This window comes from Triturus cristatus, chromosome 4_1 (assembly GCF_964204655.1).
Source record: "Triturus cristatus chromosome 4_1, aTriCri1.1, whole genome shotgun sequence".
Taxonomy (NCBI): domain Eukaryota; kingdom Metazoa; phylum Chordata; class Amphibia; order Caudata; family Salamandridae; genus Triturus; species Triturus cristatus.
In genome coordinates this window covers 1133652152-1133679977 of record NC_140585.1, presented here as the reverse complement: position 1 = coordinate 1133679977, position 27826 = coordinate 1133652152, and the positions used below count along the sequence as shown (strand labels likewise).

The 27826-nt window shown below is 40.2% G+C and overlaps 1 protein-coding gene across 3 annotated transcripts in view; it reads right to left on the bottom strand.

Annotated features, from left to right (window-relative positions):
• The window catches only part of ASB15 (ankyrin repeat and SOCS box containing 15), a 130221-nt gene extending 102975 nt beyond the window's left edge, over positions 1 to 27246 (bottom strand). The window contains exons 1-3 of one of the 3 annotated variants that reach the window (XM_085654196.1): positions 27127 to 27236; positions 8514 to 8673; positions 459 to 633 (exon numbers count right to left, since the gene is read on the bottom strand). The gene's annotated coding sequence lies outside the window, so the exon portion shown is untranslated. Of the gene's footprint in view, positions 1 to 458; positions 634 to 8513; positions 8674 to 27064 lie in introns of all 3 variants that reach the window. The other 2 variants (XM_085654198.1, XM_085654197.1) reach the window with 2 other exon arrangements.
• Positions 27247 to 27826: the final 580 nt, after the last annotated feature.

Below are 27826 nucleotides of genomic sequence, written 5' to 3'. Positions count from 1 at the left end.
TCAAAAACAAACTTTTTATGCATGTTCCATGGTTTTGAAAAACAAGCATTTTCTGCAAAATGTCAATAACGGACTCCCATACATCACTCACATTAAAAATAAATTAAAGGAAAACGGTATTTAAAACAATCTGTTTAAGAATTATTCAAGGTCATCAGGGCAAGACTCTCTACAGGACAGACATGGCTCTATCTGGGGGCTCACTGAAAGCTTGGGGGCCAGGGCCCACTAGGCCCATGTCTTAAATCGTCTCTGATCAAAGTTCGTGTTCAAGGTCTTGATGTTTAAAATAATTGTTATTATTACATTGAAAAATCGCCTCCGACTCATGTACTTTAAAACTAGATGGGTTGCAAAAGTTTGGCGTCCTAAAAATTGGGTCAAGGTTCTAAAACTCTGAGAAGCGCTGATGTACTGGCATGCTTCTTCTCATTTAGCAACACACTTTAAAAACTTACCTTTTAAAAGACACAGGGAAATCAGGGTGCCTTGGTGCACAATATAGCCTACGAGATAGTTAAAGTTGACTTGAAGGCTGTGGTGTCCTTCACTCGTTGCTGGCTTCTTTTTAGAGACACTTGATCACCCCTCTACTGCCATAATTCCAGCTTCACGAGAAATTCAATAATACAGCTTTAAGATAAATGAGAAAAAGTGACAGATGTGGCCAAACTATAATTAGTTAGTCAGGCAAATCAATAATTTATAATAAGCAAGCGGATAACATAAAGTCAAACTCCAAGAAATATTCTAAGTATAGAGTCAATAGTAAACTGACATATGGACTACTAAGTTCAAAAGGGAAGGAAAAGCTGGTGCCGATCCCAAAAGCATCACATTAGCACATTTTATAAAATAACAGAGAAGAGAATCATGCCCATTGCGTGAGGTGAAGTGGCACAATGGGCTGTACTAATAAAGTTATATTGACAAAATTGCTGTTTAGACAAAATAACGTGATAAAAAAGTTGGAGAGCACAAATATTGCTAAAACAGTACTGTGATTCAAAAATATAGTCGTATCGAATATTGTTATTAGTATATCGTTTCATTTTTGGTAAAAAATACTATTTTCAAAAGTGTTGTTTTTAATATCGTTTTCAGTATTACAGTTGTAAAAATATTGTATGTTAATGTGTTTAGTTAATATAATAATTTTAGGAATTAGTATTGTTGGTATAACTGTTATTAATTTTATGAAACATAATTTGTAATTTTAATTGATTTACTGTTGCTTAGACTGGAGGTGAAATAGTACATTGAAACCCTCAGACATCAACACTTTCCTTACTTTTGCTTAGGATGGAGTAGTAATAATAAATCTAGACCCTCTTAAATCCAACATTTTCCCTCATGTGGTTGAGACTGGAGTGGGAATAGTAAATTGGTTAAAGTAGAGTCAGTCAGTTATTATTTTACTATTTTATATATTGGTGGAATTGATTATTATATTTTAGTATTGAATTGTTTTTATTTTTAAATTGTTTTTCATGTTTGCCTTTATTTTGTATTATGTACAATATATATATATTTTTTTTTTTTTCATGCATTATTTTCAATTACATTGTTGTTTGATCACTTGATAATTATGTATGCATACCCAGACAATTATTACTCTTTGTTGCACATTCCAACATGTCTGCCGGAGTCGGCGAATATGCCTTTGGGCTGGCCTTTCAGTCCCATGTCCATGTCTATGAATTACAACTTTATCAGTTACCCTGTTGTACACATTCTTCCACGTGATCAAGGCTTCCGAGCTGAAACGCGTTGTGGAATAAACAACCCCTCTTTGCATTTCGTGTCTGTGGCTTTGTCTCCTGAGAGCGCACTGGGATTGCTTTTTCTCTACTTTGGAACTTAATTACCGGCACACTCCGCCGGAGTGTGCGCCACCTCCCATCTGGGTCAATACAGTCGGAAGGGGCATTTTTGTGAATATTGAATATATATGTATATATATATATATATATATATATATATATATATATATATATATATATAGTATACATACATACATACATACATTTATTTAAACACACACGCACATGTCTGTGTGTTTAAATAAATATATATTAATATACAGGGCCTGATTACGATGTAAATCGGAACGCCTTCGACCGCAGGTCGGAGGCTTTCCGACTTACATTGCTGGTTTCAAATCCGAAGCTTTATTACAATGAAGGTTGTCAGATTTGAAACAGGCCGGTCAGACCGAATGGCTTTCGATGGGCTCTAGGAGCCTGTTGGCCAATCGGAAGTCACTCATAATCCCCTATGTACTGCGTTTACGCCATGGGGAATATGATGTCGGTTTCCAACAGGCTTTTCATACTGGGCTTTCTGACATAAAAAGCTTGTCAGAAAGCGACTTTGGGGGACCCTAGGAAGGTCCCCTTGCCTCCGGTTGGAGGCCTGTTAATCCCTGCACTGCGTGGCAGGCACCATCAGGTGCCTGCCACGCGGTGCAGGGATTAACAAAAACACCCATTTCTCTAAGGTAGCTTGTGCTACGGCCGGTTTATGGCCATTGCACAAGCTCCCATAGAGAAATGGGAGTCTGCAACAGCACCATGTGCGGTTGCATTGTAATAGTGGTGTTGGGACTGCTGACTGGAGGTCAGTCGGTCCAGAGACCACAGCGATAACGTCCACACAACATCGTAATCAGACCCAAAGTATTGAATAATTAGTTAAAGGTATTTACTTAATTATAGTAATTGTATATATTATGTTCAACATTTACTACTTTAAACAGTATATATTTATACTAAATAAACTATATTGTATCATGTAAAAAGGGATCGCTTCAGAAGCCTTCACAAAATTAATAGTCAATGAGTTCCTTTCATCTACCTCCAAATTACATTACGTGATTGAACATTTGGCCATCAAAACTAACAAGCAAGCAGCATTAACATTGAACATTTACAACATCACACTAGGGGCCAGATGTACGACCATTAAGTTTAGCGAATCACAAATTGCGCAAAATTGCGACTCGCTATTTGCGACTCGCTAAACTTAATGTACAACAGTGTCTCAGACACTAATTGCGATTCCCAATGGGGTCACAAAATGCATGCCTCATGAATATTAATGAGGCTGCCGCAATTTGCGACCCCATTAGGAATAGTTAGCACGCCCGAGGATGGTGGCCTGCTGGGGCCAGCAGACCACCATACCTGTGACTGCTTTTTTAATGAAGCATTTTTTTTTTTAAATGCAGTCTGTTTTCCTTAAAGGAAAACGGGATGCATTTAAAACCAAAAATGAAACTTTTTTGTTTCATTTTTTAAGGGCAGGCAGTAGTCCATGGGACTACTGCCTGCTAAAAAATATTTGCAAACCCATTAACAAAGGGAAAGGGGTCCCCTGGGGACCCCTTACCATTTGCGAGTGGCTTATCACCTTTTTGACAAGGGCGGTAAACTGGCAGTCGCAAAACAATGGTACATGCAATTGCACTTGCTATTTAGAAGGGACGCCCTTGGAATGCCCCTTCCTAATAGCGAGTCGCTAACCATATTTTGCGAGTCCCTAATATGTTAGCGACTCACAAAATAGGCTTAGTACATTGGGCCGACATTTTTTGCGGTCGCCAAGGGGCCAAATTCCCCTTTGCAACCACAACAAATGGTCGTACATCTGCCCCATAATTTCCTGCAGGCTTCCTTCAAAGCACATTAGTTGATACAATGGAAAATAAACAACTCACTGCTAATAACACCTTCAGAATACATAATTAATGCTAACCCTTAACCTAAAAACAAGAGAACAACCTCACATCTTTGCATAAAGTAAATACAATGGACATATCAAAGGCATCCACAGGAAAGTTCTTGACATATTTCAAATGTAGGTACAGTTAGAAACCAGCGCCAGGGAAATTTACAAAAATAATTATATTTCATTTTTTTTAAAACACCACAAAAGAGAGCCTCTTCCAACTATTTATAATAAAGAAAAACACAAATTTAAAGAGAAATCGTTCAATTAGTGCAATTTTTTAAAAGTTACATTTCTCCAGCTGCCAGTGCAACCAGGCACAAGGCCCAGCTAAATTAGTTTAGAAACCTGCTTCTGCTAACTTAAGTATAAGAAAAAGAACATTCATCTTTATTAATAAATCTGCAATTAAAGCCTCTGATGATTTTTGAATTCACCACAAACACACTTCACTATTCTACAATACAAAATGTATTATTTTTGGCTTCTTCATTTCTTCCAAGGCTTTCCATTTGTTATACACTTGTGATTTGATGTTCTCGAGCTCGATCTCTTGTTTGTCTCTTTCTTTTCCTGGTCACCTTCTTCTTTTCACAACCCTATTTTAACTAATCTTTTAAGCAGAAATCCCCTAACAGTTTTACTAGAAGAAATAGACCAATTATACAAAGAAGAATTATAATTATTGGGGTAAATGTCTTCTTCATCATATTTCCACCCACATGCTCAAACCATTCTACAATCCTGCTATTCATTTGCCAATTGAGCTAAACAATGAACAAATTACTTCCCAAGCACCAGTCTCTCCCAAGGTTTTAGCTTCATGCGTAACATTATTTAGGTTATTAACATAATCATTAATTTAACATGCTATCATCAGCCATATACGTACAAAACTGCTAGACCTTCAATAGACAGCAGATACCACCTTTTTTCACAAGCAAAATATCCAAAGTCATTCTATTTTGTATTACCATCACACGAATGATAATCATCTTTTCATCAATTGTAGTTAATGCACCTGCAGTATAAGTAGCTAGTTGATCTACCAAAGTATACAGTTTCTAATCTTCACATCATACCCAACAGGATACATTTTTTTCAAAACAAAAATGTAATTTAAAAAAATTAAAATAAAAAAACTAATTTTAGAGCCAAGGACAACTTACTTTTAGCGATCTTTCATAAAAAACCTTTAAAAAACAAAAGTTAAATCTAACTAAAAGGTGCATAAATTCAAAATAAGCTCTTCAAAAATGTATCTTCAATTCTCAAAATAAGTCAATATAACTAGATACAGGCCTATAATTTAAGAAACCAGTACATAAGTTTAATGTCGACACAAAACTATCTTCAGCAAGGGTGCTTAAGGTATAAACTCAATCTTCTTCAACATAGGGACAAGCTCTCAAAATGTAGTCATTAAAAAAATCTAACTCAATTTCTAGTCTAAGAGAGCTATACAGGAATGTTTATAAAAAATCATGTCAAATATCTACTCAGAGGTACACAAATTCAGCTTCATTTCTCCATCAGGAAAGTATTCAATGTAGATCACTATAATTCCCACTTCAAGAATATTCATGGATGTTCTTCCAAAAAAAAAAAACAATAGTCTGTTAGATCAATGTCTCTTTCATCTGGTTCAATCTTTGTCATATAGACCCATTTAGGTCCAGCATACTTATTGCTTGACACTCTTACTCTTTTGATCTTCTGATCTCAGGCTTTTCAGTAACTTCATCATTCAGATCTGTGGCTGTTTATAGTGCTATTCTTCCTTCACTAACACCTTCAGAGCAATCGGGGCGCATCAAGCTTTTATCTTCAGTCAGATTTGTCTCATCTTTATCTGTCTCATGATTTGCAGTACTTGCAACTGGAACTGGTCTGGGGTTTTCAGATTTAGCGTTTCTGAGGTTTGAATTTATGTTCTTTTTGTTGTTGCTCTTCTCTCTGCTCTCCTTCCCTCTCGATCCATGAAGTGAACTCAAGCTTGACTCTGTGAATTATGGGTTGTGTCACCATTTCTTCACCTGCAGTCTTCACTCTCCTCATGTGAGACACATGGATCCACTGCAGCAAATCTCCACACTTCCCAACAGTTTTCGTTACCAGTATTACCTGATAAGGCCACTTCCAATAGGTTTCAAGTCAAGATTTCTAAACAACATGACCCAGTCTCCTGGTTCAAGATGCTGGCACGGTTCTTCACTTGCTAAAAGTATAGCCTAATTCACCTGGTGAGAAAGGGAGCATACCTGATCAGCCAAACTCTTGCAGTAATCCAGAATTAAATTATCAGTTATGTTTGCAAGTGCAGTTCAAGAAATACCAGGAATTCTCATAGCTCTGCCCATTAGCACCTGATGAGGAGGCAAACCAGTAGGCTCGTTGGGCGTGCTCCTCATGCTCATTAAGACCAACGGAAGAGCATCTGGACATTTCAATGAAGTCGATGCACACACCTTTGCTAGCTTCACTTTCAGAACACCCTTTGCTGAGCCCACAACTTCCGATGCTTCTGGATGATGTCCACAATTAAATCTCTGTTCCACTTTCAGTACCTTAGAAAGAGCTCTCATAATTTTGTTTTTAAAGTATGTTCCCCTGATTCTAAAAGATTTGGCATACCAAATCTAGGGATCAACACCATCAACAAAAGCTTGTCTACAGTGAGGGCATTACAACTTCTGGTTGGGTAGACTTCAATCCACTTGTTAAACGGGCAGACAATTACTAAACACCTAGACTGGTGGCATCTTGATGTAATTTATTTGTAATCTTGCAAAAGGGACCTCTTCTCTACCTATGAGATTCATAGCTACATTTGTTCTCTTGCTGATAATTATCTGTTGGCAAGTTATACATCTTTTGAACAAGTTCTCTGAAATTACTCTAAAATGAGGTTCGAGACATATATTTTCAAATGTTCTAATCCTTGGGTCCCCTCTAACATCTGTAGGTTTATGAAAATACCTTGCCAATTGCAACAACATTAAATCAGGCAAAACAAATCTTTCTTCCGTAGATGTCCAGATCTCATTCGCATCTTTTCTCATTGTTTCTTTTCATCCTCAGTCATCTTGTTTTGCAGTTCTCTCAGTTCTTCAAGCGAGTCGACATAGATAAGAAATTGTTCCTAATGTACTAGACATAAGAGCATAGTATTTTGAAACTTAATCTGTCTAATTGCTTCCTGCTGAAACCATATCATCTCCTTTCATTTGTGCAACACATTTGAAAACTGGGGGTGCGAGAGGATATCAAGAAACCCCTCTGTGACCATAATTGGCCGAAATCATGAACCACTCCAAAACCGCATTGGCTAACTGTATAAATAGTAATGCTCAATCCATTGGCTAGGCAGCATGCTCTTTTGGTTGTAATTAACTCTGCCATTTGTGCTGAAATTACATTTTACATGTATGATGCTTCCACAAAATATGCATTGTGCAAACTGCATATGTTGCTTGAAAAATTCAATAATGATCTCTCAGGCAAAGACCATCAACAAATACAATCAAATCAGCCAGTTCAAGTGGTACATTTTGAAAGGCTGGTTTGGTTTAATACACAAATCTGTACATTAATGTGATCATGGTCAATTTCGTCAATTTCGTTGTCAACTTTCTCCTCAGGCAATGGCAGAAGTGTTGCAGGATTCAGGGTATTACAGTTTTTCACAAAAATATTTTCTACTGCCAGTTTTACCTGCTTATTTTTGGTCAAGCATCTATTTGTAAAATGCCGAGTTTGGATACGAGTCATCATGGCTCAAATTAATGTGGACCTAGCGAAATAAATGTATGATCCATCACAGCTGTTTTACACTAGACAATTACCAGGTAAACAGCAGCAAAACATTTCAGGCACCCTAGAAGTGTGGTGGCTACTGCATCTAATGTGACTGAAAAGTGGCTTAAAAGTAAGCTGTTTAGCACCCTCCCCCTTGACTTTGTCTGAGGACTGAGCGTACACACCCATCTCCTTCATGAGAGAATATATGCAAATCTTTATTGTAATGGGGCATTTCCAGAGCATTTGTAGAGCAGGGGTGCTCCACAGCCTGTGTTTTAGATCTAGAAAGGCTTGCAAATATTAAGGGCCAAATATAGATCTTGGTGGTACTCCTGCTGTCCCTCCGTGGCGGCAGTTTCTAGTTGACGGAATGCCGCCCACCGTATTTAGATTTGTGCAAGCTCTGCTGGCACTGTACCATCAGGCCGGTGGTATTCCGCCAAGCCGATTAGAATGTAGCCATTGTGCTGGCATTGTCCTGGTGGCGGATGCCCGACGGAGTGAGTCCCTGGTAGAGGAAAGTCTGGTAAGTACAACTTATTTTTGTTTATACATATGTATCTAATGTGTCATGACCCTTTTTTGTTATATAGTGCATGCCACACAAACAACATATACATACTATTGAATGCACACCCACAGGCATCACAAGCACAACTCCCCCAAGCACCACAACAACAATATTTTTTTAAGTATCAATACAGGGGTGCTCAATTTCTCTGGATAGGTAGGAAAATGAAGAAACATTACTGCATTACTCATAAGAAAATATTGTATGTAAGAGCAATGCAAAAATGCACAATGCTACAGCAATTCTCAACACACAATTCATAGTATGACAATTGTAAAAGTTGCTTACCTTAGATCTCGGTGACAACGGAGTTATTTGGCATTGTGGTGGAGTTGGAGCAGCAAAGGGACCTGGACAATGGAGTTCCAGATATAAACGGAAGTGGAAGACAGTTAAAAAGGTAAGTTCTTACCTCATTTCCTTCCATTTCACCAACTCAAAGTAAGAGGTATCACTTCTCTCTGTGTTGTTCGTGGGTTCATTTTCAGGATGGCAGAAATGCATTCTGTGGACACGATCCTCACCACATTCTCAATATAGAGTTCGAAATAAATCACTTCTTCCTGATAGTACTGCAATGTAGTAGGGGACACAATATGCCCTTTTTCAGCTAGGTGGCTTAACAATGCAATTGCATCAAGTGTACAACCATCTTTCATTTTAGCGGCAACTAGATTATCATAAATAATTTGCGCTAGCACTGAGTCACGGGGTAAATTTAGACTAGCAGAATTGAAACAAATGGTGGGCATCTACAAGAATTTGGAACAATCTTACTGTAGGATTTTGAGGCATGGAACAAAAGGGAATCACTAAATCCTTTATGTTTTGCAGGTCTTGTACTTAAATCTCTATTATGAGATTTAATCGCTGTGTGTAGGCTGAACTAGCTGCTCTTCGCACTTCTTTGCACTTTAGGATACATATTTTTAAAAACGAATAGTACTGTATGTGAATTGACCAAGTTGTTGCTAAATACTATTTGCACCTTAGGATACGTGTGTCTTATAAAAAATTGAATTGTGGGGAAACTTTTTAAAATTGAATCGTGGGGAAAACATTGCTTACTTTTATAATTTGAGATACAGCTTATAAAAGCTCTCTGTTACCGCTAAACCCGACTTGGCCGTGCCGGTTCTCTTCTCGCGGTGTCCGCATTCCACAGCGGAACCGCCGGTGAAGGTTCTCGGTCTAGGTGTTCCTACGCCTTTAAAAGCGACGCGATGGCATGGCCGCGCAGCGGACGCGCGCAGCGGGTGCGCCGAAGGCGCGCACAAGGCAAGCCCGTCTGCGCCCGTCCGCGCTCCGGCCACGCTCAGCGCCAGCAACTCTGCTCCGTTTTCGGAGGATACTGGAGGTAATGTGAAGCTCGTATATACTAGAAACGAACTGTTAGATCTGAGAGCAGATGGAGGTAAGAAGGGTAGGATTACAATAGAGAGGACGGCAGGGTTGAAGGCTGATTTTCTGAGGGAGGATGGCCTGAAATGTGGTCTGCTCAATGTCAGGTCATTACCTAAGCATCACCTTGAAATCCAACTATTGGTGGAATGTAATGACTTGGATGTATTGTTCATGACAGAAACATGGACATATATTGACTCTGACATGGAGCTGGACATGGCCTGCCCTCCCGGATACAAATCCCTTCACAAACCTCGGGTGGGCGGTAGGGGTGGAGGGGTTGGAATCATCTTTAAGGACAGCTGGGATCTCTCCCCCCTTGATACTGAGGACATGGAAGGAATAGAGACCCTGGGCTTTGTCATTAAAGAACCTAAGGGACAGCTTCTAACCGGCTTGGTAGGCTATAGACCACCGGGAGCCGCCGATCTTGCATTCCAACGAGGACTCATTGAAATCCTGAATAACCTGGCCCTGTGTCATTCAAGGCTACTAGTTGTAGGAGATTTTAATTTATGGCCAAATGGGACATTGGACACAGCCTTCCACAATATCATTCAATCCTGTGAACTTATTAACTTACAGCAATGGGTAAAGGAATCCACCCACAAAAGGTGGACACACACTGGACCTGGTGTTCACTAGTGAACAGCTGATGGGACCTCTTGAAGTTCTACCAGTATGCTGGTCAGACCACTGCCTGATCATTTTCCAGCTGTATAATCTGGGACTGAATAAATCACTCCCAAAGACTGATCGGGTATTTCAAAGCAGGAACTGGAAGGGCCTCTTAAAAAGGACACAGACCGCTCCGGCTCTTGCACCGGTTGAGACCTATGACCATGATAAGACAGTGGAAGAGAATTATATAGATTACTGTAATAATATCAGTTCCCAGTTAGATCGAGTGGCCCCCTTAAAGACTCATAAAAAAGCTGGCAGGCCGTCTGCCCCCTGGTTCACAGATAGTCTTAGAACTCTGAAACTCAGCTGCAAACAAGCAGAAAGGAGATAGCGCAGAGGTTACACCGAGAGAGAAAAGGCCCTCTGGAAACTTGCCTTAGCAGGTTATAGAAAAGAAATTGTGTTAGCTAAGACAGAGTACTTCGCCAACTGTATCCTGAAAGCACAACATAACTCTAAGGAAGTTTTTAGGATTGTAGATACCCTGCTTAAGCCTGAGTGTATCAAGAATGAGATTGTGCCTAGCCAAACACTATGTGATGGACTGGCCTCCTTTTTTGAGGAGAAAATAAAGAACATTATTAATGATCTTGACCTTCAACACTCACACAAGAAATTGGGACTTTGGAACCCCGCAGAAAGGAGGATATTACATCCTCTGAACCAGTTCAATGCTCTCTCTTCGGAGGACTTTGCAAAAGTGGCCATGAGTATCTCCTCGGGCTCACCATTGGATCCGCTACCACATAAAATCTGGAAGGAACTGTCTGTGGAGCTATTTCCAGTATTACGTCAAATTTGCAATCAGTCCTTGATGGAGGGTCTAGTACCCACATGCTGGAAACAAACTTCAGTAACACCACTGTTAAAGAAGACAACTTTAGATCCAACCTGCATGAAGAACTATAGACCGATTTCATTACTACCATTTCCTATAAAAATTCTGGAACGAGTGGTCAGTAAAACAATATCTCAGTTCCTAGAAAGTAACAATGTCCTGGATGAGATGCAATTTGGATTCCGTCTCGGACATGGTACGGAGACGGCCCTGGTGACCGTTATGGACGATCTACGAATGCGAGCGGACAGGGGACAAGCGGCGGTTTTGATCCTTCTTGACCTGTCCACCGCATTCGATACGGTTAACCATGGGATCCTCTTGTCCAGATTAGAGGAGGTGGGAGTGACGGGAACAGCCTTGAAATGGCTTCGCTCCTATCTCTCTGATAGACAGCAAGCAATTGCTCTCCCCCCTTTTCGTTCCAGTTTCTCAGACATACCGCAAGGTGTTCCACAGATATCAGCGATAAGCCCCATCCTTTTTAATATATACATGAGCCCACTACCTTCAATTATAAGATCTCACGGCATCAATTTGGTTAATTATGCTGATGATACTCAGCTTATTCTTTCCTTAGAAGGCGAGCATTCGGTTCCTGTGATGGATTTCCATGCATGCCTGAAGGATATAGCAACTTGGCTCAGGGAGAACTCACTCCAATTTAATTGTGAGAAAACCGAGATTCTTTACTGCACTACAGGAAGGGTTCCGTCTCCATTCCCATCTAACTTTTGGCCAAGTACGGATAGTGTACCAGTGACTCCTAACCTTGCTGTACGTAATTTGGGCGTTACATTTGACAATAAGCTGACGCTGGAGAAGCATGTTAATAAGATAGTCGGGAGCTGTTTCAGTTTGTTGAGAGCATTTCGAAAAATATTCCCACTTTTCTCATCAGAAGCAAGGATGTTGATAGCCCGAAGTACCATTCTGGGCAGATTAGATTACTGCAATGCACTGCTTCTGAACTCACCACAGTATCTGATCGAGAGACTGCAGAGAATACAGAATATGGCGGCAAAGATAACTTTGGGACGACCACGTCGTTCCTCTACTCTGCAAGTCCTTTCAGAGCTACACTGGCTGCCAGTCCTGCAGAGAATTCATTTCAAAGCCCTTTGCCTATTGTTCAAAGCCTTACATGGACAGGGGCCAAAATCTCTGCAGGAAAGTTTTAGCTGGTATACTCCACCTCGGCTGCTTCGTTCCTCATCATCTAACCTTGTGAGGGTGCAGAGAGCCAAGAAAGTCAAGTCAGGAGGCCGTGCATTCTGCATAGCAGCCCCTCGACTCAGGAACACACTTCCATTGGATATTAGACAAATAGATAATCTGATGCAGTTCAGAAAAATAATTAAAACTTGGTTATATTCCCGGGCTATCTCCCAGTTCTCTCGCTAAATTCTATGCTGATAGTATTCCTTATTCATCCAACACACTCTCTGACATAGCGCCAGGTTACCCGTAGGGTGTCAGTAGCGCTCTATAAGCATATATAAATATAAATATAAATATGTTTTGCAGGTCTTGTACTAGCCTCCACTTTACGCTAGGTTTCTTTCATCCCATGATTGGTGAGTCACATGGGCTCCCTAACTCTTCATTTAAAATGCCCTGTTCAATTACTTCATCAATAACTGGGCTAATTCCTTCCTCTGCTTCACATGTAAGTTTGTACTGAGGAATGCAGTGATACACTACATTTGTTTCCACAGTGATTTGCACTGGCTCTGCACTTTGATCAATCCAATCTCTTTTCCTGAAAAATCCCAACCTCCTTGTTTACAGTATGTCTTAAGTCAGGAGGCAAATTTATCTCTGTACATAGAACAATTAAACTCTTGACTCTTGTGAATTGCAACAGCAGGTGTCTCCAACCAGTTGATCACAAGCTACCAGTAGCTCACAGTCACCTTCAGAGTAGCTCACAGCCTTGAATTCACTTTCCACAATGTTTTTTTTTCACTCTTTTTAAAACACCTCAGGTTTATGGGGTGGTTCTGGTTTTGAACATACTTCTCGAAAACTTGCTAAGTCTTCCCATTTAATAAGCATCTCTGTTAATCATATGAGAGTATTCTATAATGTTTTAGGATTCTGAGCCAACACTTCATTCATAGTCAACCCTCTCTTATGTGATTCTGACTTTTTTTAAGCAAAATTCACCTCAAGACTCCTAACCAATTCTTGAAGTTTTTCAAATGTTTTATGGGCATATTTTCCTGCTACTGTAACCAAATATGCCAATTCATCTATATTGTGCGTTGAAATTTTGTCTCAATCAACTTCCATTTCAGGCATTAATTCCAAATCTACTAAGAGATTAAAAGTAGAACTGGGCACTGTCTCATCTTACCTGACACTCGGCTCCCCTGCCCCTAGTTCCAGTGTTCGCACATGAGCCTCATTATACAGTGGTCTCACTGTCATCAGTGATGTCATCAACAATGTCATTTAAGATATCATGAGTGATGTCATAAATGATGTCATAGAACATGTCATGAGTGATGTTATATGTGAGGTCATAAGCAGTGCATGGCATGGGCGCAAGTTATAGTTAGTGCTGCTAACTATAACTGGTGAATTTCTGTGTCTTAATTTTAAGTTCAAAACATTAATGTTCACACTGACAAATTCACCTAACCATAAGATTACTTTAACTTTTGTTTGTTTCTGTGAATTTTTTTCTAAAAATAAAAACAGATCCTTTTATCACACCTAACTATAGCGTTACATTAACTTTTGGTTTTTTGAGTGAATTTGAAGTGTTATTTTAAAATAAAAATATAAATACATAGACACTCGCTACTCCAACGATATTTGCACTGAGAATGTCCATCTTCTTAGTTTTCATATCTCACATATTGAGAAATGTTTGCAGCATAGTTTTCATATTCTTTGTATTATTTTTACATAAACTTCATATTTATATTTCAAAAATACACTGATCAATTTTTACTATACTGTCAATTATGTGTTTTCACTATATACATCCATTTTTAAGGTATTTGATCGTTCTAACAGGAGACCCGCGAGATTGTATATTTTTAAATTGTTCTACTCTATTGTACAAAGATCTTTAACATGTGGTGAGTTGTTACTGAATGCTAATCTTTATTAATTGAGTCATTACAGTATGCCTATTGTATTAATTATTTTGTTTACAAACTTATGGCTCTCACAAGATGATCGCGGGAGTCGAACACACAATCTTCTGCATGGACTTTGAGGGGGGGCTATGCTTCCGTCTGGATCGTGCATTTGGAATTAAGTTCATAACAGTTTATTTTTTTAATTTTTAAGAAAGATGTAAGAAGTGTTGTTTAAGGTAGAAAAACTGCTGATGTATCATTGCATTTACGATATAAAGAAAGTGCTCTTTTGTTACATTTTTGCGAGACACCCACAAGATGCCTGGTAGAGGAAAGTCATCCCAAGGAAGCGCAAAATCGAACAAACCCCATAAAAAATAACGATCTACTCATCACAGTACTTATTTCTTACACACTTTATCTCAAAAACAAGCACCACAGTATACATTTCTTCTAATGGAGTGTAATAGAGAACTCATCTACTCCTTTTTACTATTTGCGATCCTGCAAGAGTACTGTGAGATCGTAAAACTTAGTTAAAAACATTATACATTTATTTTCTTCACAGCAGTTACCCCTTAGACACCTCCTCTCTAAACTTAGGAGGACAGCATGTCTTTCTGCTGCCCTCTCATATAGCTTTTTTATTTTATTTCCACAACACCTCCAATTTTTCACAGTAAACAGTTATAGCGGCCATTTCATTTCTAACATTCCAACAGTCAGCGAGCCTCTCACTCCCATGAGAGAGTAAAGACTTAGGGGGAAAATGGGCCTCTCAACCAATCACAGTGCTCCATTTTTTTATTTGCACACTTGCAGTAGGCTCACGGAACTCTCACAAGCGCCACCATCCAAATGTACAATTATTTTTTACCCTTAATTTCACAAAAACTACTGAACGGATTTATACCCAATCACAAAAAGCACAATCTGTGGACCAAGCTCTAGCTTCCTGCTGAATTTGGTGTAATTCTGGTCGGCAGTTTTTGCAGTAGTCGTATCTAAAGAAGTCTATGGAAAATGCATAAGAACTTTGGGCCATATGTAGGTGGCATACACTTTACCGATTCTAAAATACCGAATCATACCGATTCGGTATTTAAGAATCGGTAAAGTGTATGTAGGTAATTATTCGGTAAATGTTACCGAATCGGACTAAGTCGGTAATTACCGAATCGGTATTTACCGATTCGGTAATGAGGCATACCTTCCCATTGATTGAATCAATGGGAAGGTATGCCTCATTACCGAATCGGTAAATACCGATTCGGTAATGGGGGGAGCACATTCAAGGGTGGCAGGGTGTCACATTGACACCCTGTTGCACCCCTGATACGTCCATGTGTGCACATGTGGCGCACATACATGCCCTAGGGGCATGTATGTCTGCCACATTGAACACCTCACAGTGCACAAAAATGCATTTTTACACATATTCGTCATTTACCACCAACTATTAGTTGGTGGTAAATAACGAATCCCCACACCCACCACACAGTCCCCCTACATCTCATTACTGTATTCGGTATTTACCGAATCGGTAAAATTACCGATTCGGTAATTTTACCGATTCGGTAAATTACCGAATACAGAAATGAGCCCCCTACATGTCAACAGCCTAAATACCGGTCGGTAACGGTATAATTACCGAAAATCGGCCGTTACCGACCGGTATTGGGCTACGTACATGAGGCCCTTTATGTTTTAGGACCCCCCTTTTTCTCACCTTCGGCTTGACGGATCACCCTAAACCTTTCCAGGAAGGAGCTGAAGTGGATGAAATTTTTTGGGGGAAAGTTTTCTGAAGATTTATCAAACAGCACCAAAGTTATTAGCAAACCAAAAAACGCTCTTCCTATGGAAATCTGACCTAACTACTATAACATACCTAGTGGCGGTTGCCATTTATCATGTCAAAATGCATTTTGAGAAGCAAACCTGCCAATGCTTTTACATCTCCTGTAGTGCCCCACAGCTTGGAGGTCAGTAAGTAGAAACGCATTTTGACAAGATGAATGTAAACACAAGGCTAATGCGATAAAGATAGATTTATAATTGTGACTTCTCAGAAGTCGGAAAAAGACATTTCATTTGAAATGTGCACTCTAAAGAGGGAATGTGAGTGGTGTCTGTAAATAACACGTGGTCATGTTCGATGAAAAATTACTCGCCTGTGATCAAGGCTCAATCTGAGCGGACATGCATAAGGACTATGAGCAACCTCTACATATCTCAGTGTGAAATAAAAGTGCCTGCAGCCTTTTGAAATATGGCAGCGGTGTACTTCTTTGAAGGAGAAGAGGTGAATTTTTTATTTATGGGGGAAGCTCCTTGCCTGCAGCGCTGAGGCCGCCCTGCTTGGTTTGGGCTCCTGCAATCGGAGCACTGTGGTGGAAGTAATGAATTCAAACTGAGCATGAACCGCCCACCCTCACCAAGGTGAAGACAGGAATTTCCTAATATCAGCATTGGAAGTCAAAGTGTGACATGGGAAGCGAGGTGGAACATGGTGTTTCCACATGCTGACTTCAAAGCTGTGGGGCACTACAGGAGATGTGAAAGCATTGGCAGGTTTGCTTTTAAAAATGCATGTTGACAAGTTGAATGTAAACAAAATGGCTACTGAGATAAAGAATGCCTTTTGAAATTTGAGATCGCCGGACTTCTTTGAAGGAGAAGTGGTGACGTTTTCATTTATGCAGGAAGCTCCATGCCTGCAGCGCTGAGGCCGCCCTGCTTGGTTCGGGCTCCTGTAATCGGAGCACTGGGGTGGAAGTATATATATATATATATATATATATATATATATATATATATATATTCCTCCTTTGTCCCCACCGGGATTCCTCGCGCACTCACGAGACCAGAGGCAGGTGTGCAGTGAATCAGTTATCTTTTTATTTCATATTCAGCAAGCCAATGCTCCTGTAAACAACTCTACGCGTTTCGGTTTCCCTGAAACCTTGCTCACGAGTTCTAACAGTTTTCAAACTGCATTTTTTTCTCTTTATAGACAAACACCAAAAAACAAAAAACACACCCATGTGATACATCGTGTCACTTCCTGTGCTATCCAACTAAGCATTGTGGTACATGTAGTTCGTTGTAATTCTTCCGTAATACAGGTCACATTATAATCTCATGTTGACAATCTCAATACAATTAAAGGATTAATCCATAGCAATCTTTCCATTACAATCATTGATACAATTGCAAGAGGAGAACGACATTATCCTACCAATATTTTCCGGTAATGCCTGATTGTTAATAAATAACGCCCCCCAGTGGGTAATCAATTCTATCTGACTAGATTTTACGAATTGATCTAATGAGGTATGTTTAAACCCTCTAGTGGGTCTACCAATCATGAATGGAGGTATATGTCGATATGTGAACACACATTTTCCTGATCACGTCATATAACGTTCACGCCCTCTAGTGGGCCTTCATCTCCCGTGGAAAGAAGATCTTTTTTAAACTAGGTTTGTTATACTGTTTCATATTTTTCTTTTTCCCATGACTATCTATTGTCACTCATTGCACCATCATGTCTTTCAGGAGGATTTGTTACAGGATAATTTCAGTTAAAACCATATTTTTCAGGCATAAAGAGGGTGTAAAGCGTGAATCTAGTGACAACTGTGCTATAGGGAGACAAAAAATAACAGCTCTGCTGGGCATTTTACATTAGTCTCATTATGGAGCATATTTTCAAACAGTTCATAAGTGATAATGGAGTTCCTCATCCTGGTTCAAGCCATCCGGCATCAGTGTTCGAAAATTTAGAATGTGGCGTGATTCCTTCTGTCTTAGGATCCTTTCACGATCCCCACCTCTAGGGTGTGTTCCTACTGTCTCCAACGCATAAAATTTTAACTGTTTCCAGTCTCCACCATGCTCCTTCTCCATATGTTTGGCTACCGCGTTGCTTCAATCTGAGTTGATAGTAGCTCGCACATGCTCTAAAATGCGTTTTTTCAATTCGCATTTTGTGCTGCCGATGTATTTTAAAGCACATGGGCATTCCATTACATATATTGCAAATTGACTTTTACAGTTGATTAGTTGGTCAATCCTCCACATCCGTTTGTTTGCCATCCTCACCTCCTTCTTGTTTTGTGCAATCAAGCAGACCTTGCAGCTAGTGCATTTAAAAAATCCTTTCGGCTTGAGCCATATATCCGATTTCTTTTGATATTGAAAGTGACTATGCATTAATTGATCTCGTAAATTTTTAGCTCGTCTGTAGGTGATGTCCGGATGATCTCCCACTATTTTGGATACTGTGGGGTCCATATGTAATACATGCCAGTTCTTGCGCAGTATTTTCATTAGTTGAAGGTTTTCAGTGCTGTATGTTGTGATGAGCCTGATTTTGTTGTTTTCCTCGTGTATATATATATATATATATATAAAAAGAGAGAGGGTTTTTTCATTTTGACAAACACTTTTTTTTGTGCACAGTACTTCATAGTTAAAGTCTGTTTTATTTTGTACCTTAGGTATCCAGTCAAAGATTAAAGGGTTTCTGTGATTTATTAACATATTTGAACTCAGTCAAAGAACTGAACTATTCTAAATAGAAAACATGCTGAAGTTTTCTGAAGTTTTTTTTATTTTGTTTCTTTAAATTAGCAGCTAACGTTTTGATTTAGATTGTTTTTTAGTATTTTTGTAGAAGGAGTATGGCAACTAAAAAACAAAGATGCTGCTCAAACTTTGGCATAAATGTATTCGTTTTGATATAAATGTTTCTAGCTGACTTATTTTTGTACCTGGTTTCACTAGTTGGATATGATTCACTTACAAATAAGAGAAAAGTGTTAATCACAGCATGAAATGCTTAAACAACATTAAGGTAGCACATAGCGAAGGTGGAGTCTGACATGTTTTGAAGGTTGTATCCTGATAGTAGTAAGCTTATTAATGACTACATTTGTAATCTTAATAATATTTCCGTGATGCAAACACTCTGGAAGAGCATGGGTTAAGGGAATCAGTAAGTATGTGGTTCAGTGAGACTTGAAAGGGTTTTGCAATGATTGGTGAATGGTTTGGTCGTTTTGGGGGTGTTCTTAGGAATATACTAACTCCATTAATTATCATTTCTTTATGCATACTTGATCTAATTCCTATGTTTACATTTCTTGAAATAATATGCTTTAAAAGGGGTTCAATTTGCAGGAATATGGAGAGAGCACCAGCAACGTTTAGAAAGAAAAACAAGTATGTGATGTTTAAATCGAGACGATGGAGAACATAAATTTTCGTGTTTATGTTGAGGTGAAGGCTTTGGAAGAATCGAGACCCAAGAAGCCAAAGATAACAGAAACTGTGTTTTAAATGAAGATTAGTGGGATTTTGATGATTGATTAGTCAATCAGATGGGGGCTGGAAAGATGATTTTGATGTATTTAAAATGTGTGCCCAACGGTATGAATAATTTTGCACTATAAAGAATTCAATGCACTTTGTAAACTGTATTTTCCTGTGCTTGACTAAGCTAGGCCCGAACTAGGCTTAAACTCCATTTTGAATCCTAACACAGCCATGATGTGTGTGCATTAATTTCTCCTCTCACCACACGTAACAAAAATGTGCACTATGAAATGCTCTGTATTGACATGCAGCTCTCAAGGACTTCAGAGGATGGCTTTTGCTACACTAAAGGCCAGTGTAGGCCCATTCATAATATGAGATTGTCATTGGTTTGAGTGTAACCAGATTTTTACTGACACATCCAATGACATTAGGTCAAAAGAGGTTAAATTAATATTCATTTATGCGGTGATGTTTGCATGGTGTTAGATGATGCTGTATTACATTTTGTATTCTGAGATGTCAATTTGTGTATTGACATGATCATATTATGCTGAAAACACACATTTCACTGTGTATTTTGTTATATGTTGACTCCAGTCGGAAGGTGAGCCAAGTCTGTTTTGCCCCAACTTTAGAGAGTGGACTCTGGCCAGTGAAAATAGGGTGATATTCTGGTTAGCTGGAAGATCCGTCAACCTGCCAAGACAGCAGCTGTTCGAGGAGATTATAATGACCAGAAGAGTGGGATGGGTTAGGTATTCTCCTAAATACATACAAGGGGGATTGTGCTGTGGTCAATTTTTAAAACAACTTTATGGTAGGTTTCATTTTAAATGAGCTGGCATCAGCAATACTTCCCGCAAGTAAGATTTCATTGTTACCGCTTGGATTTTTTTTTACAAACCTCTGAGAGGGATGCGTACTCAACAGAGGGAGAACAAACCATTGACTAGAAGATTATAGTTCTGATTCTACGCAAAGTCTTCAGATTTCATTAAATAACAGGTTTGAAACCTTGAGTGGGCTGAACGATTTAGATTGACTTAATAGACAGAATAACCAGGATTACCCTACTAGTACATGTGATGAAGTATGGGAACTAAAAGTTCTGATTTAGAACATAGCAGGTGTGCAAGGAAAATTGGGGGACTTGAAATGGTTGAAGATACTCCACACCCATGATATTATCAATTTACAAGAAATGTGAAATGTAAAAGGGGATTTGTGTGTAGATGGATTTGTTTCTTTTAGAATTAAAGGGATCCCCTCTGCTAGTGGACGTACAAGAGGGGGGCTGACTACTTTGGCTAAAGTGGATTTGAATTGTAATCCTACACTGGCCCCTACTAATTCCAAGTTTCTTTTGTGTATATTAGTAGTTTTTAAGAATAACATTAATATTTTATGTATCAATGTTTACAATGTCATACATGGAACAGTTCTTCAGATGTAATGGATAATCTTGCCAAATTAGTAAATGTTTATTCCATTTCTCAGTCATCTACCCACACAGTCTTAATGTTAACAGGAGTCTCTAGTCTCCATCTGTGTAATAACTCTTAGCTGTATGATCCTGCCAATGCAGGAGGGGTTGATGTTGACCAGGTGCATATTAAGCAGCCTCCCAAGGCAATTTACTGAATGGCATGGTTGCAGATTATAATATGGTCAATCTATTTAGTAGGAGTCATTTAGATCAGATGGACGCTGTTCCTACATTTAAAGGCCACTGGGGGAGTACAACTTTTGATTGTATGTTTGTTTCTAAGAGCTTATATTCTACTTTGACTAGTTTTAAAATAGAATGGAATGCTTTCAACGACCAAACCCCACTTACCCCATCTTTTCTGAATGGGGAAAAACCTATGGCTATTTTTGCTGCCCATAAGACCATGACTATCTCCAAAAACAAAGGGAGAAGGCTTAAATGGAAACAGATTATCCCCCCAACTTTTAATGCTGATTTGATTCAGGCATGTTTTTCAGAATTTATGATATGCATAGACCAGGCTTCCTTGGCCGATTGTACTCTTAAGGCTCTTGACTCAATTTGCCTTTATGTGAGTTCTGCTCTCACAAAGTTGTCGGACTGGATTGCCTACTTTTAGTAGAAGGTAGAATTGTACTAAGACAAGAAAGGAGTTTCTGTTGACTATTAAAAAAACACCACGGGTTAAGGAAGAGATTAAATGGTGTAGGGTTGCATATAGAGCTGAACTCGGGTAAAGAAAGCTGCAACTGAAGAATGATTTATGGCAGGATTTAGTAAAGGCAAGCAATCTGAAGGATGGCACTACTTTATGGAGGACTTTGAGTCATTCCTTTTTTAAAGTCAATCAGCTTTCCGATTAGGCCAGTACTGATCCCGTTAAGGCATTGGTGGATCACTTTTCTGCTTTATTTGATTCATGAGTTTTCTGTTCCTTTGAAACATCCTTGTGCAGGTGCGATAAGGCTTAAAATTAGCTGAGAAGTAATAACTAAAGCCATACTTTCCCTACCCCTGGGTAAGGCCCCAGGTGTGACTGGTGTGCCGGGTGATCTCTTCAAGGCATTAGTGGATTTGTGGGCCCCACTCATTACTTTCCATGTTAATGAACCTATTTGTGGCCTGTTACCTGAAACCTGGCGGCAGTCGGTAATAGTTCTGGTGTTTGAAAAGGGCAACAGAAGTGATGCAGCCTTTTATAGTCCAATTTCCCTTGTAGATATTGCAGTTAAAATTACAGGAAAAGTTATTTTAGAGAGGTTATCTTGCTGGGCCAATGAACAATATTCTATCCAATCTTTAAAATGGGTTTCGGTCTAGCTGGGGCATGGTGGAGCAGAATTAAAATCTGTATCTTTTAACAGCTAAATATACCATGGCTAGGAAGGGTTCAATCCATTTGGCCTTCATGGACCTCAGCTCCGCATTTGACATGGTTAACCGTTATAAGTTATGGGGGGATCTGGAGGCCGGGGGATCAATGTGGTCTTGGTTGCATTTTTGAGAGGCCTTCACTCAGACTTGAGGGGAATGGTAAGATATGGGACCGATGATAAAAAGATGTGTTCGTCAGGGTTGCATCCTCTCCCCTTTCTTATTTATGATTCATATTAATAGTCTGGAAGAAGTGCTGTCTAGTAGTGGCCTAGATGTTCCAATGGTAGAGGGAAGACCTATTCCCTAGCTTTTATACACAGATGATGCGGTTTTAATTGCTCATATTGATAGAAGCTTACAGCGACTTTTAGATTTATTCATTTCCTTTACGAATGAAATGAATCTTTATATTAATAACAAGAAATCTCATTTTATGGTGGTCCGATCCAAGAATACAAAAACTGCTAAATTTGTAATTCAGGAACATTCTTTAAGCAGAGTGGAAAATTTCTCCTATCTGGGGATTCTCTTGAATTCTAATCTTAGCTGGAAACCCTTGATTAAAAAAAACTTAGGGACACTAAAGAGGGCTATATTGGGTCTGAATGATTTTGCCAATCGGTTGCGACGCAGCCCAATAAATCTAATGTTGGAAGTTTATAGGGCTAAATGTGTGCCCATGGCAACATTTGCCAGTGAAATCTAAGGTTTTGCACCCATTCAACCTATTCAGGAAACCGAAAATAAATTTTATCATCCATGAAGAATTGGGCACAAATTTTATCTCTGATTTGATTCGACTGTGTCCACTTTTATTTTGGTGCTCACTTTGGCATACAGAGGAACTAGATTTAAATTGCCTGATTCTTCAGGACTGTTTTCTTTAGACAATACTTTGAATATTAACCTGGCTCCAGTATATAAAATCCTTTTTTGAGTATTTAGGTAGGCCCAGTTTATTTTCTGATCTTGAATTCATAGTAAAAAAAGGATGATGCCTGGGTCAAGCAAAAATTTTCTTTCCGGTCCGAGCTGGAGTCTGCCACCTTACTTAAGCAGTCCATGTGTTTATAGGTTATGGTTAAGTCAATAAAGGGAATCAAGCCATATGTACTCCTGGATTTGCCAAAACATCATTAAGGTCTTCAACATATTTTAGACTGAGTATTTTTCATCAGCTTTTATTTCATAATGGGCTATGGCATAGGCCAGCCTGTCTGCCTCCTTGTAGTTGTGATAATGTTCCTGTGTGTGACACCACTGCCCCAGATTCTCTTCCTTACGGTCCAAGTATATCAGGCCACTTATGTTGCCGATAAACTTTAGACAGATTAGGCCTGTTTTTTTATATTTACAATTGTTAACTACTCGTAAATTGTGTTTTTTTGTATCTAGATTTCTGGCAGCCGTTTCAAGTGCTTATTTTTAACCACGGGGTCTATTTGTAATCGATTTATTGAACTTTAAGAAAGACTGATGATATTGTTTTTAGGTTCTTGATAGGTAAAGTTTTTATTTTTTTATTTTATGATGATGATAATGATCTTAATGTTGCTTGTAATGATCTGCTCTGGCTTTTGTGTACTTTTATGATTTTCTTAGAAAATCGAAATAAAAATTATAAAGTAAGTAAAGACCCTCACCAGTCTATCTCTTGCTTAAGATTTGGAATATTTTTGCTTTAAACCTTTACTTTATGTCAGACTCTTTGCTGCATCTGAATGAGCCTTTCAATAATTCCCTATATTGTGGAAGGGCACTACATGTGCCCCCCAGACCCACTTACAGTGGACTCCAGGGGAAGGGGGCCCTGCTTGGGTCCCCCAAAGTCCCTTTCCATCTGCCTTTTTATGGCAGTGGGACGGCCATGAACAGGCAGTCGGAAAGAGATATCCTAATCCCTCCGGCGGTGGCTGCGCAGGCACCTCCTCCATGGTAGGGTTAGTATTCCGACCACTGTCTCCTTTGATCCTGTGGGACGCAGCAGTCCTACCCCCGACCTCTGTGGTCCGACCAGCTGCATTGTAATGCAGCCGTCGGACCGATGCCCCGGATGGCGGGTATACGCCAACCGACAGCCATAAAACTCTACTCCACTCTATGAAGCTATACACAACTCTCTTTTGCCACTCCATGCCTCTTTACTCCACTCTACTCTATAACGCACTACTCTGCTCTACTTCACTCCAGTGGCAGTCTCCATTAACAAAGGGTGGGAGGGGGGGTGGAGAAGCGCGGGGTAAGAGCGAGCATGGGGGAGGGAGGAACGATGGGTTAATAATAATTTTTAAAACTTACCTGACACCGACAGCCGACTGCGCGGTGCTCATGCTGGTATCTTTCTGGGCCCCAGCAACTCCTGGGACAGACTTCCAGCCAATCCCTGTGCTGCAGAGCAGCGCAGGGATTGCTCTGAGCACGCAGAAAAGACGCCCTGCTCAGACAGCAGCCACTGCAGAATCCTAAGTGCACATGTGTGTTTTGGTCGGCCTGAGACAGTCGACCAAACACACATGAGCACTTCGGGAGTGCATAAGCACTCCTATTCCACCCTCCCATGTCCCGCCCCTCCATCCACAAGCTGGCAAACTAAAAATAAAGTGATGCTAGAGCACTGTTTTATATTTTGGTGCTGGCTCTGCGCCAGGCAGTGGGGAAACCCTCCTCCGCCATTGCAGAGGAGCTGTCACTGCTTCACTCTAAGCCACTCCACTCTACAGCAGCGGCTCCTGGAGGGAGTGCTGCGGGCGGTGGGGCGGTGCGGGGAAGGGGCAGGGTGGGGGGTAGTAAACTCCTTCTCACGGCCAACCGGAGTAATGTAAATAAATAAATAAATCAAATTTCATTGCACGCGCTAAAACGCCAAATGGCGATGCAGCGCGTGCAATTTAATTTGTTTTATTTATTTCTTTATTTACATTACTCTGGTCGGCCTTGAGCTGGAGTTTTCTATCTCCCACCCTGCCCCTCCACCGCCCAGCCTCACCGCCCGCAGCACTCAATCCAGGAGCCGCTACTGCCACTGCACTTTACAACACTCTACTCCACTCTATGCTTTTCCACTCTATGGCACTCCACTCTACGACAATCTACTCCTCTCTATGCCACTCTACAACACTCTAGTCCACTCTACGCAACACCCTCTACACCACTCCATGGCATTCTGTGCCACTCCACTCCACCTCACTCTATGCCACTCAACTCTACTCCAATCTACACCCTTCCACTCTATGACATTCTACTCCCTCCATGACACTCCACAACACTCCACGCAACTCTACTCTACATCACTCTACGCCACTCCATACCACTCCACTCTACTCCACTTTACGATACTCCACTTCACGCCACTCTCCTTTACCCCACTAACCTTTAGCCATGCTGAACATCACCCATGCTAGTGTACAACATAGCTAAAACATCTTGGTAAAGCCAATAGCTCTTGGATAGGCGAGACCTATTGGCTTTGCCAATGCTTGTTCTTTTATGTGAAGCACTCCAGTAGAGTGAGTGTTTTCGAGCCGTCTCCCTCCAGCATGTTTCAACCCCAGCACTTTGTGTTGCTCCCTGTTGCCCTACTCCTTTGCCTCACTATTTCTCTCAAGCTTGCCCTCTGTGTTATTTTCCCCCAACCCCTGTGTTGCTTTCGCTTCCACCCTCCCCAGATCTTCACCGATAATTTACTAATCCAACTCGGATCGGTAACCAAAAAGAAAAAAAGTGACCCCGTCATTTTGTAGACAGGCGTATGAGTGGAGCGCACACCTACAAAATGACATGGGAAGCGGCTTAAAAGGCTTTTGTGTTTTTTTAACTTTAGCCACACTGCTCAGCACCGCAGATGCTCTGCTTTGTACCTAAAAACCACCGGCAGAGCCAATAGATCACCAAGGCTAGACCAACTGGCTTTACAACTTCTTGTTTCTGCAGCACCCATTTTTCAGATGCTTACATCTGTGCTTTAATACAATAGGTTTAAAATTGGACGGTGAGTGTACGGCCAATCCATGTAACATACAAACGGCAATACTACAAATGCCATTTAAAAAACAAATATCTACAGCTGCTCACCTTGCACCACACCAGCCAAGCACAGTTTGGGCCTTCACTGGATCCAGTGTCAGGACAGTCTGACTAGGTAGCACCAGTCAGCTGTTCATCGAGCAAAACACAGATCTCTCTCCATAGTTTAGAGGAGGAGGACTACAAGAGACTCAGGCGTGGGCTAAATGGTATTTATGTGACATTGTGTCCAGCTGGTCTCTGGGGGAAACCTATGACATGTTTTTCAGCGACAAATCATTTTGCCCGTGGAATACAGTGAAAACTCTTTGTAGTAAAGAAAAACCTCAATCCATAACGGATCTTTGCTGAGAAAATGAAACAAATTGGTTTCCTCAACAATTTCACAATAACAAATGGGGCAAACTCCGGTTTTTTTCAAAGTTGTTTCATCTTTCATATGTTAATTGGAGAAAACTGTGCCTGTCTCCTTTTTACATACACACAGCGAAAATAATGCACATTTAGTTCTCTCCACTTTTGCCTTGGTGCAAATAACTTTATGTGATATGGATTGGAAAAAACTCCAGGTTACGAAAGTAAGGACAAATGCTATATGGCCCAGCAATGCAACGTTTCCTTATCTGGCCCCACTACATTTCCTGCGTTAAGATCAGAGTAGGACGAGCGCTACGTCACAATTTAACTACAAATGTATATTCATAAAACAGCCACAGCACATAACAAACCTGTCACATGTGCTTCCACAATGTCCTTCAAGGCACAGGGAAGTATAACGGGCTAGTCTCACCTTCGTATAAGCCCCGTCGGGTCACTGCCTCTGAGGCCTGTATTTCTGACAGGAAGGCGGCCTCGCAGGCAGAGGGCCGCGGCGCCCCTCAGCGACGACACTTGAGGGCTGTGGTTAAATAAAGATCTGACCTTGAATAAGGTAAGCGGACACTGTAAGAGTCACGTGACTTCTCCAGAACCTACCGAAAGCCGCACAGGCTCGACCGTGACAGCCGCTCGCCGGAAAATGTCGACAAAATACTTTAAACGCCCAACATCGTGTTTTGCGATTAATTCAAAGTAGAGGGAGCAGGCTGTACGACAGACCAAGTGTACTTTCACTGTGGTCCTGACCTGAAGGTGCAGATGCACAGACATTATAAAACTATAAACTATGACACAATATTGGACAATGGGGATCACAACCAACATAATAATAACAAGCATTTGCAATGCAATAGGTCTCGCATTTGCAAGAGCTTAAGCTATTGGCATTGTAAATGTCAATGTCTTTTATTTATCTGTTTTGATAATTAACTCATAGATAAAAGGCATGGTCATTTACAATACCAATAGCTCAAACTCTTGTAAATGCGAGACCTATTTCACTTCAAAGATGCGCCGCCTTTGTCCTGTACTGCCTGGAAGGTGAAAGCGCGCATGGAGGCTGAATGTTGTAGGAAAGCATGCAGTGCCTGCAGTAGGAGAAACTCATGAAA